This window comes from Zalophus californianus, chromosome 2, assembly GCF_009762305.2.
Source record: "Zalophus californianus isolate mZalCal1 chromosome 2, mZalCal1.pri.v2, whole genome shotgun sequence".
NCBI classification, from domain to species: Eukaryota; Metazoa; Chordata; class Mammalia; order Carnivora; family Otariidae; genus Zalophus; species Zalophus californianus.
Window position 1 is genome coordinate 137,999,578 of NC_045596.1, and position 16,619 is coordinate 138,016,196.

A 16,619-nucleotide genomic window follows, 5' to 3' on the forward strand; every position below is an offset into this window, starting at 1 on the left:
TTGCAGCTACTGTGCCTTAGGTACTGTCATTATTAGATCAGCACAATGTGGTGTCAAGGTCTGGCATGTAGTATGAAGCTACTGGTCTAATAATGTGTTCTTTTTAATATTCATCATACATGAATCAAGGCCGGCTCAAAGGCAACTTGCATTCACCTGATATGGACATCAGTATACATTCCTGGTCCTGCCCCAGGGATTTGTCACACTATAGATTGGAGGTGACCTCGATTGACAATGGTCAAACATCAGATTAGTTTACTGTATGCTGATATCATGTTAATCAGATCTAATGAGCAGTTAAGGCCAATAATCTGAATGCCCGTTATAGGACATGTGTGTTCTAGAGCACAGGAGAAAAATCCTACAGGACATTGAGGAGCAGGCTTAATCACTGAAAATTTTAGGGGTTCCACTGTGTTATGCATGTCAATACATTCCCTTCAGAGTGAAGGACAAATTTTGCATCTCATCTTATTGCTAAGAAAGACCCAGAGTGCTTGGTAAGATTCTGGGTTATAGAGGTGGCAAAGACCACACTTGGTAATAATGCTTAAAATCCGTTTATCAGATGACTCAGAAGGCTACCAGTTTTGAGTTGGGTCAAGAATGAGAGAACGTTTCTGCAGCCAGTTTTGGCTTTAGTTTAAGTAACCTTGATGCCAGAGTCATACTAAGTAGCAAATCCCATAATATTAGAGGTACCATGGTAAATAAGATGTATGTCAGTTCCTACCAAGCCCTGAATGGAGAATTGCTGTGAAAAAACCCTAGTGTTCTAGATCAAGGCCATCCTATTGCAGTGGAGTTCTCTTCATGGAAAGCATGCTCTTGGCATGCTACTTGGCCTAGAAAGACCCAAGCCCTGACCATGGACATCCGCTGACCATATGACTGGAGCTCTCCCTCAAGAACTTGATAACACAAGTTATATTGTCTGGTAGGCAGAGCAAACCATTCACTGAAACAATTGGACTTGTCCATTATGAGGAGGGAGGTTTGCTGCTAGCAATAATGAGGAAGCAAGACATATTTTAAAGCTTGGGGGATCCACTGCAGCATTTTTTTATTCAACCTACCCTGGATTAACTTCAAATGGTTGATTACAACAAGCACAGCCTGTTAAGGGCCTAACAATCAAGACTGGATGTCAAGCCACCTAGCCTAAGAGAACCGATCATCAGAATGAGGGGTATTTGGAATAATGATAGGAGAAGATGATGGATCAGTTATGGCTTTAGCAACTGCAAGCCTGTTCTACTAATCCGTGCCTTTCAATTTTTTACTCAGAAATTATGATCAATCATGACCTATAAGTGTTCACAACAGGATGGAATGAGTTCATACGGATCTGAGCGGTGCAGGTGATGGACCATAGCAGATGCTGCCAGTGTTCTGCTGAAATCCAGCCCGGCCTCTTTCACTGTTTCAGTGCATAGTTCCCTCAACTCCTGGGCAGTTTTGTGTCTGAAGTGCTGAAACTGTGATTCTCTTTGGAGAAATGCCCTTGGCTTCTTAGATAGTTTTACCTGCATGTGATGAGAGTCAAAGTGCCTGGAAGTTACCCTCTCTCAAGGAGACCTTGAGCTAGTGAATGGCTGCTATGGGAAGATGAAAGTCCTGTTTTCATGCCTCAAGTGGAACAACTTTCAGTTCGTTTTATACAGCAGGGTCCCCTTGCAGGATCAGGGGGAATTTTCTTGGCTTCCTCCTCTTCCCCGTCCTGCTTCCCCCATTCCTGATAGCTTTTCCTAAGCTTCTAGGGCTTCTCCATAGTAAAATATTGCAAAAAAAAAAAAAAAAATCTCATTTTAGGATCGTTTCTGGGCCAATCTGATCTAAGACAGATTCTTATTACACACTGGCATGGAAAATTTAAGTAGGATATCTGAGTCTGGAATTCACAGCAGAAATCTGGGCTAGGAATATCTATTTGGGAGTTGTTGGCTTGTTGATTCTATATAGTCATGAGGCTAATGAGATCACCTAAGGAATGAGTGTATATAAAGGAAAAGCCCCAGGATATAAGGTTTCAGGTTTTCTTAATCTTCCACCACTATTTTTACCAGTTCAACTAAATTTATACTCATTTACTTAAGTTCGGTCTCAAGACAGACCCTGGACTCAGGCTCTATGACAGTTCTCAAATTAGTCTACCTCATTTCTAGCTGTTTCCTAATTATACATCCCATTTTATCTATTAAACTTACCCTCTAAAGTATGTAGTCTGGAGGGCATGACTGATTTATAGGTCCCCTGTAAAACCAAACCAAGATGGATCTCTCAATAAGTCAAACATTAAACACCTGTTCAGAGATGCAAAATGTTTGGCTCAAGTTCAGCTGAAAGAATCCCAATTACATTTTCCATTTAGGGAACACTTTCACCTTGACCTTGCTGGAAAATATGTTGGAATATTGGAAAAGCAAATCTGGCAAAATAAAGATTTACACAAGTAAAATCAAAGTATGTATTTGATCAAAAGAAAGATCTATTTAAAATGCTATGATTTATATAATGCCTTGTACACAGTTTATCCCATAAAAAATATTTGTTGAATAATTGTGTTGACTCTGCCATGCATCTTCATTTACTGCAGAATAAACTAGGGTACATGAACAGGAGAAGAGGAAGCTTTAGGAATATTATTTTATACACTATATACCATCTGTACCTAACATTCCCTATGATATTTCTAGGTAAAGACCAACAGAACAATTTTGACGAACCTTTCTCAAGTAAATGAAGTCTGGGGAATATAACAGGAAGTGATGGAAACTAACTGAAAATATTTTGTGTAGGTGGTGGCTTTTGAGTTTCTTTTCATAAGTAGATTAGATTTTGTGAGCTGCTTCCCACATAGACCAAAAAGCCTAAAGTGTTTCATTTAAAAGAAATTCTAGATGTTGATTTGAATTGAAAAGTACAAGGCTTTCTTTCCTTTTGACAGTTTGCTTTTGAAAGATTTTCTTGTGAAATATATAATATGTTGTTGCTGGTTGAATATAATGATTCCTCACCCTAGAGAAATAAAAGAAAGGCCAAATTTCACTAATTTTACATCTTGAGGAAACTATTTGGGAGCCATATGTGTGTTAAAAAGCAGCAACCAGCATTAATATCAAAAGCAGCTTTTTCAAAAAACAAACAAAAAAAGTAAGTGTGGATAAATGAATGCTGTTACGTTCACACTGAAGATACTTTGACAATCTCACATACATTGTTTTAAGACTATATAGCTTCTCTGTAGCTTTTGGATCAACTTTTACATATCTAACGCATACACATCCTATTAGAATAAGAAAGAAAAGAGATTCGCAGGTCTGTCTTATATGTCCTAAACAAACTAGAAATATAAACTAAAAAAAATTCTGAAACGGCCAGAAAACTCAAAATATAACTTGCAAGGTATAACTGCAATTAAATAATATAGGATAAAAAGATTCAGAGATAAAGACCACAAGAAAATTTTAATGTTCATTAACAATTCAACATTTGTTATTTATCCCACACTTGGATATTTTCATATCACAACTGTGAGATCATGTTTATACAATCCTGAATAGCAAAAATCATAATGTTCAGTTTGATACATATTTACTAAAAAAAGCCTCAAGGATCTTGATGGGTTCCAAATCCATCCCTATGTTATCAAGACAGCTGACACTTGTATGTTGTGACTAAAGAGAGTATATCCTATTATTCAACGTTCCATCTCAAAGACCCCTAAAATGATTTATGTATCTTTCTCTTCATAATCCATGTTTTCCAGCTTCCATGTCTTGTACTTATGTCCCTTTAAACAAACTTTCTTGGCAGTTGATCAAGTCACCACCCATTCTTCAAGGCCCTGTTTTATATACCATTCTTCTAAGAAACCATCTCTGATGCATCCTCACCAAGGGGAAGTGATCATTCTCTCAACTCCCATAGACTTCTGTCTGCACTCTTTTGGCTAATGCAGAAGGGAACGGTTCCATGACCACACCCAGTTTCAGTGATTTTCTAGGAAGCTTACAGGACTGAGCTTATGGTCATAATCACAACTATGATTTATTACAGTGAAAGGATACAAAGCAAAATCAGGAAAAGGAAAAGGCACATGGGATGAAGTCCAGAGGAAATCAGGAGCAAACTCACAAATTTACTCCAGTGGAGTCATACAGGATGTACTTAAATCCTGCAGCACTAAGTTGTGACAACAGATGGGAAGTACTATCTACCATGGGAATTCGTTACAAACTCAGTGCCCAAGGCTTCACTGGGGCTTATCATGTGGGTAACCCATTGCCTGGCATGTACCCAAATTCCAGACTTCCATAAGGAAGGCAAGTATTTTGGAAAAACCATATATTTTTTTCATAGTTCAGGCACAGTGAACCATTCTTATAATTTAGGGTGGTATGCCATGCCTAAAATCTAAGTTCCCAGATGCCAGCCAAGGGCCAACCTTGCCAGCAGGCCTTTCTAAGAGAAGAGTCTCAGGCCTGCTCTGTTATCTTTTTTGCACAGGGAGTTATTAGTTCTACTTAATTAATTTATATAGATATGTAGATCTCATATGAGATCTACATATCTATGCAGGAGTATATATATACATATATACATATGGGATCTCATACAAGCTCATTGAATATATCAGTAAGCTCACTGAGTATATGGAAGTCCTCATTTCCAGTACAGAATATAATTACTGATGGGAAACATACCACAAATACTGATGATTAGAAAGTTCTGCTGGTTTAGTAGAAAACTGCAAGAGACAGGTAGGAAAGCAGACTCAGTAGTATGGAGGGAAGTTCTGATATCCCACTGGGGATGTAATCCTCTGTAATACCTGGGATTTTCCTGTATCGAAGAATTGGGGATGACATAAACTTGATAAAAATTAAGAAAGATGCCCATTTTGGGTAATACTGCTACTGACCTAAGATAATTTATTATTGTTAAATATACATATTTATTCTTATTCCACTCAGAACACAATGCATATATTGTAACTCCTGTCTCAAATTCATTTGCTTACAAAAAAGGTTTACAGAGTACTTATTTGGTGCTGTCACTGAGATATAAATAATTAAAAGTCCCATAATAAGTGCTTGCACAGGGCCAGGCACTGTTCTAAGCACCACTCCAAGAGGTAGATGCTATTATATATTCTCCTTTTATAGATAAAGTTATTAAGGAAGTTAAATAACCCTCCTAAGCAGTTTCTTTGGAATCCATGCTCTTAATTACTCTATTAAACTGATTCACACTGCTGAGAAGCTCCTAGTCTTTTTCTTTTTAATTTGTTTTTGACATAAAAATTATTTTGACAAAATCAGAGAAAAAGCATCTTGGTTCTGCTTTACTTTTTTTTTCTCCACAACTTTAAAAGTTAAAGGACTCAAATATTGCTAGATTTTGCCATTTTACACTTGGTAGGTTACATGGTCCTAATGAAAAGTTTTTTACTTAATAATTCATGAAAAAGTAGTGAGGACTCAACAATGTATTTAGCATTTGTGACTGTCATTCTGAGAATGAATAAAGGAAAGTCATGTTGGCTTAAAAAGTAAACATGCACACAGCAATCTTTTTTTCTCTATGGGTGTCTGATAGTTGAGTTTTTGCTATTGTACAATTAGACTATTTAAGAAGAGAGCTTTTTCATTTCCCTCTGAATTAATGCATTTTTGTCATTAATTGTCTCCCACACAGGGAGACAATTAATACATACCAAAGCCTGGAAGAACTCACAGAAGGAAAACTACACTCCTGACTTTTTTATTTCTCAAAGAAGAAGTTAAAGGTTAAAAGTTATAAACAATCTGCATTATGTCAAACTCAAACAGCAGCTTGGAAATGCAATATAATTGTACCCCTGGATCATGAAACAGTATTTGGCGTGACAAAGGAGTTGTCAGTATGTTTACAAGCGTCTAGGTCGACATTAACATTCAAATTCAGAAAGATGACAGTGTTCTGAAGTTGTAGGCAAGGCTCTTCACAACGTGACTAAGATGACAGACGTCTGAAAGGTATTGTTTTAATTTACTACTATGGAAACCTCCAAGTGACTAATACCAGCACCCTCATGTTACAGAGGAGGCAACTCTATCTCAGGGAGGTTAAGTGACTGTCTCATGGTCACATAAGAAGTGACAGCCCAGCAACGGACACTCAGATTCTCTTTCTCCAGAATTAGTACTAGACCACATTGCCTCTCGAATATTCACAAAGGCACTCAGATTTGAATGTAATTATAAATGTTCAGTCCCATGTGCTGAGATGTGATTCTCCATGGGTCTCTTGTATCTCTGCACGTCTTGTAAGCAGAATAGTTGCCTCCTTTAGTTCTGGACTATCTTTTTAAGGATGCTTGTATAAGGCGTAACAGTGTAACATAGAGATATTGCTTCACAGAGCAATGGACAGGCATACTTACCATCTATTGAAAATAGGAGAGTTTCCTAAGTGTAGGGTTGCACTCCTTTAACCAATCCAGTGTGTTTGGAGGAGTCACCTGACCATCTTGGCATTGTCCTCCTAAGACCTGGCCTCAGGAAACCAGCTAAAGAAAATGCTGATACTCTGGCTACTGCTATTTTTCAATGAGTAATGAAGTTCTTTGTTTCTCAAAACAAAACAAAACAAAACAGTTCCTTAAACTGGAAGTGGATCTGTGTTCTATAGTGCCTGTAGCTGAAAACTACTGGCGGGGTTCTCTTGAAGTAAAATAATGTAAAATTACAAAATATACAAAATTAAGCTCAGGGCTGTGGAGGGTGCTGGCAAGTGAGTGGCCCTGTAGAACAAGTTCTATTCACAGGAAATCCATCGTTGTCTCAATTACATTTTTGGAAGTCATAATTTTCTGATTTGATAAATGGCTCGAAAGACTTCTCACTCCCCAAGGACAAAGTCTGTACATTGCATTGTGTCTCATTTTAGAGACTAGCCCTTGATTTTTGTTTTCTAGACAAAATAAAAATCTAGAGTATCTCTGCCATGCCATAATCTTTTTGACACTCTGGTGTTTTGCTTAGATTTATACAGTCTAGGAGTATTTTGTTTTTTTCATCCTTTGACTCCATAAAACAAATATAGACTAAACTAATGTCTTAAGTTATTCTAAAACTTGTCCTGGTTAATACAAACATAGTTGAGACCCAAACCTGTGGAAAAACTGGAAATTGTACCATGAATGTTGATACAGTTTCAAGTTAAGTATGTGACAGCTCCATGATGCTTGAAATGAGAGGAAAAAACGCCCATATTTTGCATGACATTCTGAAAGTAACAAATTATCTTTTGCATATGGCACTGAAACGGAAAATAACAGCTCATTTTATTGTGTGAAATTGTGTCCTCTTATCACAGCAAAAGCTCAAAATAGTTAAAATCATTAACAAGTCATATTTGTGTACTGCTCACAGATAACAGTTATAGGTTAGACATTATAAAATATTTACTTGAACTCATAAAATATGAAAATCAATAAACAATTAAATAAATATAGTTACCTACTTTTGAAATATTACTTGATCGACTTGCCGATCGCCCGGGGATTTGTCATTCTGAAAAATAAAATTAGAGACATCGATTAAAAATATAGCAATGGTCTTTACTGCGGAGGGAAAGAAAGCAGAGCACAGGTCAATGTCTAAATGCTAGCATATTGTTCTGACTGATACACAAATTGCTTACACAGAATGGCTTTTGTCTTACCAAATTTTATTTCTCTAGTACATATCATTGTCCTTTCAAAAATGTTTCAATTAACATCAGCATATATATATATATATGTCTAAGAGTATTTATTACCAGGAAATGCTTGTTTCTCTAGAAAAATATATGCAGTTCCTTTAAAATAAATTAGAAAATGGATATGTAGTCCATTATTTCCTCTTCCACTTTTGCTACCAGGAAATTCTGAGTAAATTCTGTTTCTAGTGTCAGTAACTATTGCATACCAGGTACATGGTGCATACATCTAACTCCCGCTCTTTTAAATAATTTGCTAATTTGCTTTAAAAATATAAACATTTAGAAGATACTTTTAGTACTGAATGGAGCACTGGGTGTACACGCAAACAATGAATCATGGAACACTCCACAAAAACTAATGATGTAATGTATGGTGATTAACATAACATAATAAAATAAAAAAAGATACTTTTAAATTTAAAACACTCAATTGTTCAAATTTAAATCATTTAAAAATTATTTTAAAGTTTAAAACTTCAAAATAAGTTAAAATTATAGCCTTAGTGTTTTTCTCTTAAAGGATTTCAAACTTAGTAGAAAAGAAGCATGAAAAAAGCTTTTGAATAGATAATTTTTCTTTAAAAAGCCTTACAATTTTAAGGTAGAAAGAGACCTTAAAAGTGGAGCCCCCTTTTTGGGAGCCCCGAGGCCTTCTTTTCCCAAAAATGGTGGCACTCCTGCCCAAGCCGGGGCCACCCCGAGGCCTTCTGTCTCGTCCAGGATGGTTGTTCTTTCTCCTCTGCCAATTATCTGCCAGTGGATAATTGACTGACAAATCAAAGTGTATGGGTATCATTCATTTTACATGTACCAAGAGATCACAGTACACCTTTCCTTCTGTAGAGAAAATGTTGGAAGAACCTGTTCTAGAAACCAAAAGTTTGTAAAGAATCTGAATTAACACTTTAGGATTCTTTTTAAAAAAAATTTCTGAGCAACTGGACTCAGTGCCAAAGTGGACCTTGGGTGGACACCCTCAGTGCATCTTGACATAGGTCATTTTTGAGAATTAAGCCGTTCTAACAAATCTGTGGGTCTGGAAACTGCCCACAATGACTGCCCCTGACCATCTCAGAAACACAGCCATGACAGGAGATGGCAAATGTCACTGTGGAGAAAACAGGAACTGCATTTACTTCAGACTGTCACTGTGTCATGCCCAGGCTGCAGATATTCCAGCTGAATAGGATTTTTTTCCTTTGACATGCAACATCCCTCTCATCCAACCACTGATGTCACTGCAGAGCGTGTTATTACAGACCAAGATGAGTCACAACGATACGATTAGTTACACCTCATAACAGGCCCGTGATCCAGCTGGAGATGAATGTATATGCTGCCAGCAGACATTTTTCTTTGATTAGTTTCCTCTGGTGATGGAGAGAGGTACTTTTCTCCTGACATCTCAACTCCTCTTCTTATAGAGACTAGAAAGCAAAACCAATCCATCTTCCCTTCTGAGTGAAATTCGGGATTTTGACACACTATTGTGTGAACAGAGGTAAATAAGTCACAAAATATAATAGACTGGGGGGGAATTTTGTTGTAGTGGTTGTTTTGTTATGTTTTCTATATTTACATAGTATTTGAAAACACAGTTAAGGAGCTAGAATTGAAAGGTGTTTCAGCAAGAACCCAGGAGTACTATAGAAATTTAATATGGCACCAGATTACTTAATTTTTCAAACCAAATAGGACTTTGTGTTGTTTTGAGATAAAAACAAGGAGGATCAGGTTCCCTCCACAATTGTCAATCAGTTTGGCATAAAGTTATAGGAAGCAGATAATTCCCATACTCTTCACCAGCAATGCCCAAGCTAATGGGGAGGAAGCATTTTCTTGATTATTTAGTACTTCAAGAGATCTTTTAACCCAAAATCCATTGGTTCTATTTTCTCCTACTAAAAGACTAGGCACTGCAAGAAATAAAGGAGCTTAGGCGAGGGTTACATTTTTTGCCCTGGCTAAGATCCCTATTGTTTCTTTTTCTTTCTTTTTTTTAATTATTTTTTTCAGTTTTAAAGATTTTATTTATTTTATTTTTTTATTATGTTCAATTAGCCAACATATGATACATCATTAATTTTTGATGTAGTGTTCAACGATTCATCAGTTCAATATAACACCCATGCTCATCACCACACACGCCCTCCTTAATACCCATCACCCCCTTACTTCCACTCTCTTCTGCAACCCTCAGTTTGTTTCCCGGAGTCCAGAGTCTCTCACGGTTTGTCTCCCTCTCTGATTTCTTCCCATTCAGTTTTCCCTCCCTTCCCCTGTGGTCCTCTGCACTATTCCCTATTGTTTCTATTCCACTTAACATATGGGACAGAGGGTGCACACCCCTGCTGTGTCAGAGAGGGAGAGCCTGACTTGCAGCTTGCCCTGTGGTAATGCACTGGCTCTGGCAAGAACGTATTGTTTGACAATCCAGGGCGTTCCTCACTGTAACGTGTTTCCTCATGGTAAGAGTGAGTAGGATATCTTGGACAATAAGGAGGAGATAATATCTTGGGGATTGTTGTAAGAATCAAATGAGCTATACATGAACGCATTTTACAGTTTGCAAGGTTATAATATTTCCATTACTGTTCACAGGTAGAGGAAACACCCAACAAGCTCCCTCAAAAATCATGATAATCATCACATGTTACTAGACTCATAATTTAAATGTAAACATCCTAGTTTCTCTGCCCTGCAATTCTGCCTCTATTGTGGATTAGATTCTGGCATGTAAAATTTAAAAAAGAAAAATCAAACTCTTCTCTACCCAAGGGGATTAAGAAAGTTTGGTCTGCCCTGCTTTTGAAGCAAAGCAGCAAAAGCACTTTTGCTCTTGGAAAACTTCCAAAGCAATCTGTCTAATTTACTACGAATTAAGTAGTGGCTTGTCCCATTACTATTGCAATGACATATTCTTCTTTGTAGATTAGACAAATATGGTTGTCATACCTCGTTACCATCAGCTTGAATTCTTTACCTTACATTAAATAGAAGCTGTCTTAGAATCTAATATAAGTTACTGGTACCCAAACTGTAGTGACCTTTTAGGTCACTGAAAGTTGGAACCAACAAGAGTTTCAGACAGGTCTGCATGAGAAGTATGGGATCAACAAGCAGTAATGTTGAGTAGCTATCTTAGCAGATTGATTTTAGCAGATCAGTCACAGTATGCAGAGGGACAGACTTCTAATTTTATAAGTGCTTTTTAATATTTTCAAGAGGTTTTCAATTTTTGTTTGATATAAATATATCTGATACTGTTAGTTTTGTTTTGAGATTATTATTCATATAATAATAATTGTTTTTAGAATTTGATCTTATAAAACATGGTTGGATTTTTATTACCAGGAAAGAAAAATGATTACCAAATGAAAAAATCATTACGAAATTGTTTTAACATATTTTTAATGTTATACTCTAAGGAAAATGACATAGTTCCTTTAAAAGGCAATCCTCTGTGTTAAAGAATATACAATATGGCTGGACTTGTTTGTATCTACATATGACTACTCTGTATATTATACCATTGATCAGAAGAGGGCAGTAAGGAGACTTGGGGGAGGTTTTTTATGGAACTGAAGGAAAATAACTATTCCTGAGTGAAGAAACCAGAATAAGATCCACACATTTCACTGATATAATGCTATTCTCTAGTTATTTTCCATGGTCCCCCTTACCTCCAGCCCCTACCCCTGTCCAGGCTAAAAGTCAAGACTATCTGAAAGAAGAAAAAGAAATGAGGCAATTTTGAAGGTCCTCTGAAGAATTCTAAGTAGAAAACGGAACTATTTTTGCTAAGGTAATTAAAACGTGTAATTGAAGAAAAGTCTTTGAAAGCAATGTGGCTTATAAACAAAACACAGTGAAGCTGAATACTGCAATACACCCTTGATTAATAGATATATAAAAAAACTCATGTCCACTAAATGAAAAATGCTGTTTTTAATGTCTATGAAACATTTAAAATAATTTGCCCTCACATAATACCTTAACAAAAAACTTCAATAGAGATTTTATAGGGCACCTCTTTTGATATTGAGACAATAAATTTAGAAATAAAAAGTTGAAATGTGACTAATAAATCTTAATCACCACTAATTAACACATTTTTAGATAATGCATGGTTCAATGAAATGAAAACTCTCTGGAAAATTGTAGCCAGAAACTCTTGAAAATGTTCTATTAAGACCTGTAGGGAACACAGCAAAAGCTATAGCCAGAAAAAATGTATAACTGTAAATGCTTTCATTATTAAAGAAAACAGTAATGAAACCCAATAAAAGAATGTAGTAAAAAGAAAATAATAAAATATAAAAGCTAAAACTCACTAAAGAGATATAAATAAGAAGAATAAAGAAATATTTTCTTATAACAGGTCCTTGAAGATAATTACAAAATAGATGAGTTTCTAGTAAGACTTATTAAGGAAAAGAAAAAGCAGAAATAGATAAGATGAGAAAGGATAAATAACCAAAGACACAGAAAAAATTAGAAAAATTGTAACAGAATGCTACATATAACACTATTGCAACAAATCTGAAAACCTAGGAAAAAAACGAATCATATTCTAGCAAAGTAAAAGTTGTCAGAATTTATTTAAGAGGAAAACTTGAATAAATATAGTAATTGACAAAGAAGAGATTAGATAAGTAAATAGAAGTCTATATGCCCTAAAAAGAATAAGGGCATGATGATTTCACAAGTGAGTTTTACCTTACTTTTAAAGAACATATAATTCAATTTTTTTTACATTATTCTTGACCATAGAAACATAAAGTTCCCTAATTCATGTTATTAATCTTGCAGAAACTTCAAATGTGTTAAGACAGTACCCAAAAAGAAAGAAAGAGGAAAAGAAAATTATGCTTTAGTCATATTTGGGACCACAGATGCAAAAATTCTTTTAAAATATTAGCATATGACACACTAGCAGTGTATCTAAAAAATGCACAGGAGGGGTGCCTGGGTGGCTCAGATGGTTAAGCTTCTGCCTTCGGCTCCGGCCATAATCCCAGGGTCCTGGGATCGCGCCCCTCTCCTGGCTCGGCAGGGAGCCTGCTTCTCTCTCTCCCTCTGCCTCCCCCCTGCTCATGCTCGCTCTCTCTCTCTGTATCTCTATGTCTCAAATGAATAAATAAAATCTTTAAAAAAATGCACAGGGAAGAGAATAAATGGGATTTATTCCAGACTTTTTTTAATCAGGAAATCTGGCAACATTTCATTAGATTACTACATTGAAAGAAACAAACATTATGATCTTATATGCTGAAAAGATGATTTGACAAACCTCTGCAGTCTTACTGCTATGTAAGCTCTACGTAAAATAAGAATTGGAGGAAATCTCTTAAAGGGATAAAGATAACAAGTAAAATCAATGTCCAAATTTTTTCTAAATGGTAAAATACAAGAACTATGTTAAAGAAGTTCTGTTATGGATGCTTGCTCTTGCTATTATTATTCAACTATGTTAGAGTTTATAACAAACATAATAACAACAAAAAATTTTTTGGTAGTTAAATATGTTGAAAAGAAGGAAAACAAATCTTCTCTGACTGATATTAATAGAAATTCCAAGTGTACCTACTTAAAAAAAACTATACTACAATTAATGAGACTTTTTAAAAAAAATTTTAGTTAACATATAGTGCAATATTGGTTTCTGGAGTAGAAATCAGTGATTACATACAATACCCAGTGCTCATCACAAGTGCCCTCTTTAGTACAATGGCTAGATACAGGGTAATTATACCATGGCAGAGTCTATTAAATTTCCTAAAATGCATCATCCCTTCTTCTGTATGAACAGAATGGTAACTGGGTATACATCTTTCCAGTCACACTGTATCTCCCAGCGTTCCTTTCAATTACAGGCTGCCTATAACTAAATTCCCTCCCGTGAGATGTAAACAGAGCTCACAAATGTTAGTTTCCTGCCTGTCCCATAAATCTAAAATTTCTTCCATGCTCTTTTTCTATTGCTCAGTGCAAAGATTGTGACTCTCAGAGCAAGCCAGGAAACCGCATATTAAAGATAGTAGAGCTGAGTTCTCCTGAGTCCTTGAATGACCACATGGTGAAGAGCCCTCTTCCAATTTGGAACAAACACTCTAAACTGTCATGAAAGAGAAATAAACTTCTATTTCTTCAGAGCCGTCATGTTTTTCTGGATTTATTTATTGTGACAGTTTGGTCTATCTTAATGGAAATACTGCAAGATCAATAGCTTTTTTCCTTCTAGCAATAAATGCCTAGAAATGTGATAATAAAAACAAAGACCATAAAATACTTAAGAATAAATTTAACAAAGAAATCATAAAATCTTATTAAAAATATAAATTATAGAATCTTATTGAGAAGATCATGATCTGAACAAAAGAAAGGACCATTTTTATCAAAAGTGAGGGGGTGGAAAACAATTTACCATGCTAATGGACACCAAAAGAAAGCTGGGGTGGCAATCCTTATATCAGACAAATTAGATTTTAAGCCAAAGACTATAATAAGGGATGAGGAAGGACACTATATCCTACTTAAAGGGTCTATCCAACAAGAAGATCTAACAATTGTAAATATCTATGCCCCTAACATGGGAGCAGACAATTATATAAGCCAATTAATAACAAAAGCAAAGAAACACATCGACAACAATACAATAATAGTAGGGGACTTTAACACCCCCCCTCACTGAAATGGACAGATCATCTAAGCAAAAGATCAGCAAGGAAATAAAGACTTTAAATGACACACTGGATCAAATGGACTTCACAGACATATTCAGAACATTCCATCTCAAAGCAACAGAACAAACATTCTTCTCTAGTGCCCATGGAACATTCTCCAGAATAGATCACATCCTAGGTCACAAATCAGGTCTCAACCGGTACCAAAAGATTGGGATCATTCCCCGCATATTTTCAGACCACAATGCTTTGAAACTAGAACTCAATCACAAGAGGAAAGTCAGAAAGAACTCAAATAAATGGAGGCTAAAGAGCATCTTACTAAAGAATGAATAGGTCAACCAGGAAATTAAAGAAGAATTTTAAAAAATCATGGAAACAAATTAAAATGAAAACACAACTGTTCAAAATCTTTGGGATATAGCAAAGGCAGTCCTAAGAGGAACGTATAATGCAATACAAGCCTTTCTCAAGAAACAAGAAATGTCTCAAATACACAACCTAAGCCTACACCTAAAGGAGCTGGAGAAAGAACAGCAAATAAAGCCTAAACCCAGCAGGAAAAGAGAAATACAAAGATCGGAGCAGGAATCAATGAAATAGAAACCAAAAGCACAGTAGAACAGATCAACGAAACGAGGAGCTGGTTCTTTGAAAGAATTAACAAGATTGATAAACCCCTGGCCAGACTTATCAAAAAGAAATGAGAAAGGACCCAAACAAATAAAATCATGAATGAAAGAGGAGAGATCACAACCCACACCAAAGAAATACAAACAATTATAAGAACATATTATGAGCAACTATATGCCAGCAAATTAGATAACCTGGAAGAAATGGATGTATTCCTAGAGATGTATCAACTACAAAATCTGAACCAGGAAGAAATAGAAAACCTGAACAGACCTATAACCACTAAGGAAATTGAAGCAGTTATCAAAAATCTCCCAAGAAACAAAAGCCCAGGGCCAGATGGCTTCCCAGGGGAATTCTACCAAAAATTTAAAGAAGAATTAATACCTATCCTTCTGAAACTGTTCCAAAAAATAGAAATGGCAGGAAAACTTCAAAACTCGTTTTATGAGGCCACCATTACCTTGATCCCAAAACTAGACAAAGACCCCATCAAAAAGAATTACAGACCAATATCCTTGATGAACATGGATGCCAAAATTCTCACAAAAACACTAGCCAATAGGATCCAACAGTACACTAAAAGGATTATTCACCACCACCAAGTGGGATTTATCCCTGGGCTGCAAGGTTGGTTCAACATGCACAAATCAATCGATGTGATACAATACATTAATAAAAGAAAGAACAAGAACCATATGATCCTCTCAGTAGATGCAGAAAAAGCATTTGACAAAGTACAGCATCCTTTCTTGATCAAAACTCTTCAGAGTATAGGGATAGTGGGTACACACCTCAATATCATAAAAGCCATCTATGAAAAACCTACAGCGAATATCATTCTCAATGGGGAAAAACTGAGAGCTTTCCCCCTAAGGTCAGGAACACGGCAGGGATGTCCACTGTTACCACTGCTATTCAACATAGTACTAGAAGTCCTAGCCACAGCAATCAGACAACAAAAAGAAATAAAAGGCATCCAAATCGGCAAAGAAGAAGTCAAACTCTCATGCTTTGCAGATGATATGATACTTTATGTGGAAAACCCAAAAGACTCCACCCCAAACCTGCTAGAACTCATACAGGACTTCAGTAAAGTGGCAGGATATAAAATCAATGCACAGACATCAGTGGCATTCCTATACACCAACAACAAGACAGAAGAGAAATTAAGGAGTTGATTCCATTTATAATTGCACCCAAACCATAAGATACCTAGGAATAAATCTAACCAAAGAGGCAAAGAATCTGTACTCAGAAAACTATAAAATACTCATGAAAGAAATTGAGGAAGACACAAAGAAATGGAACAAGTTCCATGCTTATGGATTGGAAGAACAAATATTGTGAAGATGTCAATGCTCTCTAGAGCAATCTACACATTCAATGCTATCCCTATGAAAATACCGTCCACTTTTTTCAAAGAAATGGGACAAATAATCCTAAAATTTGTATGGAACCAAAAAAGACCCCGAATAGCAAGAGGAATGTTGAAAAAGAAAAGCAAAGCTGGGGGCATCACAATTCCAGACTTCAAGCTTATTACAA

General features: G+C 36.0%; 1 protein-coding gene and 1 long non-coding RNA gene across 3 annotated transcripts in view; one reads left to right on the plus strand and one right to left on the minus strand.

Moving 5' to 3' along the window:
* Positions 1 to 16,619, minus strand: part of MARCHF1 (membrane associated ring-CH-type finger 1) — an 848,690-nt gene that overhangs the window by 149,777 nt on the left and 682,294 nt on the right. For both annotated transcript variants that reach the window (XM_027598174.2, XM_027598175.2), the window contains one exon: positions 7,513 to 7,562. The gene's annotated coding sequence lies outside the window, so the exon portion shown is untranslated. The remainder of the gene's footprint in view (positions 1 to 7,512; positions 7,563 to 16,619) is intronic.
* The window catches only part of LOC113924396, a 191,578-nt gene that overhangs the window by 121,301 nt on the left and 53,658 nt on the right, over positions 1 to 16,619 (plus strand). The gene's annotated exons all lie outside the window — the stretch shown is intronic.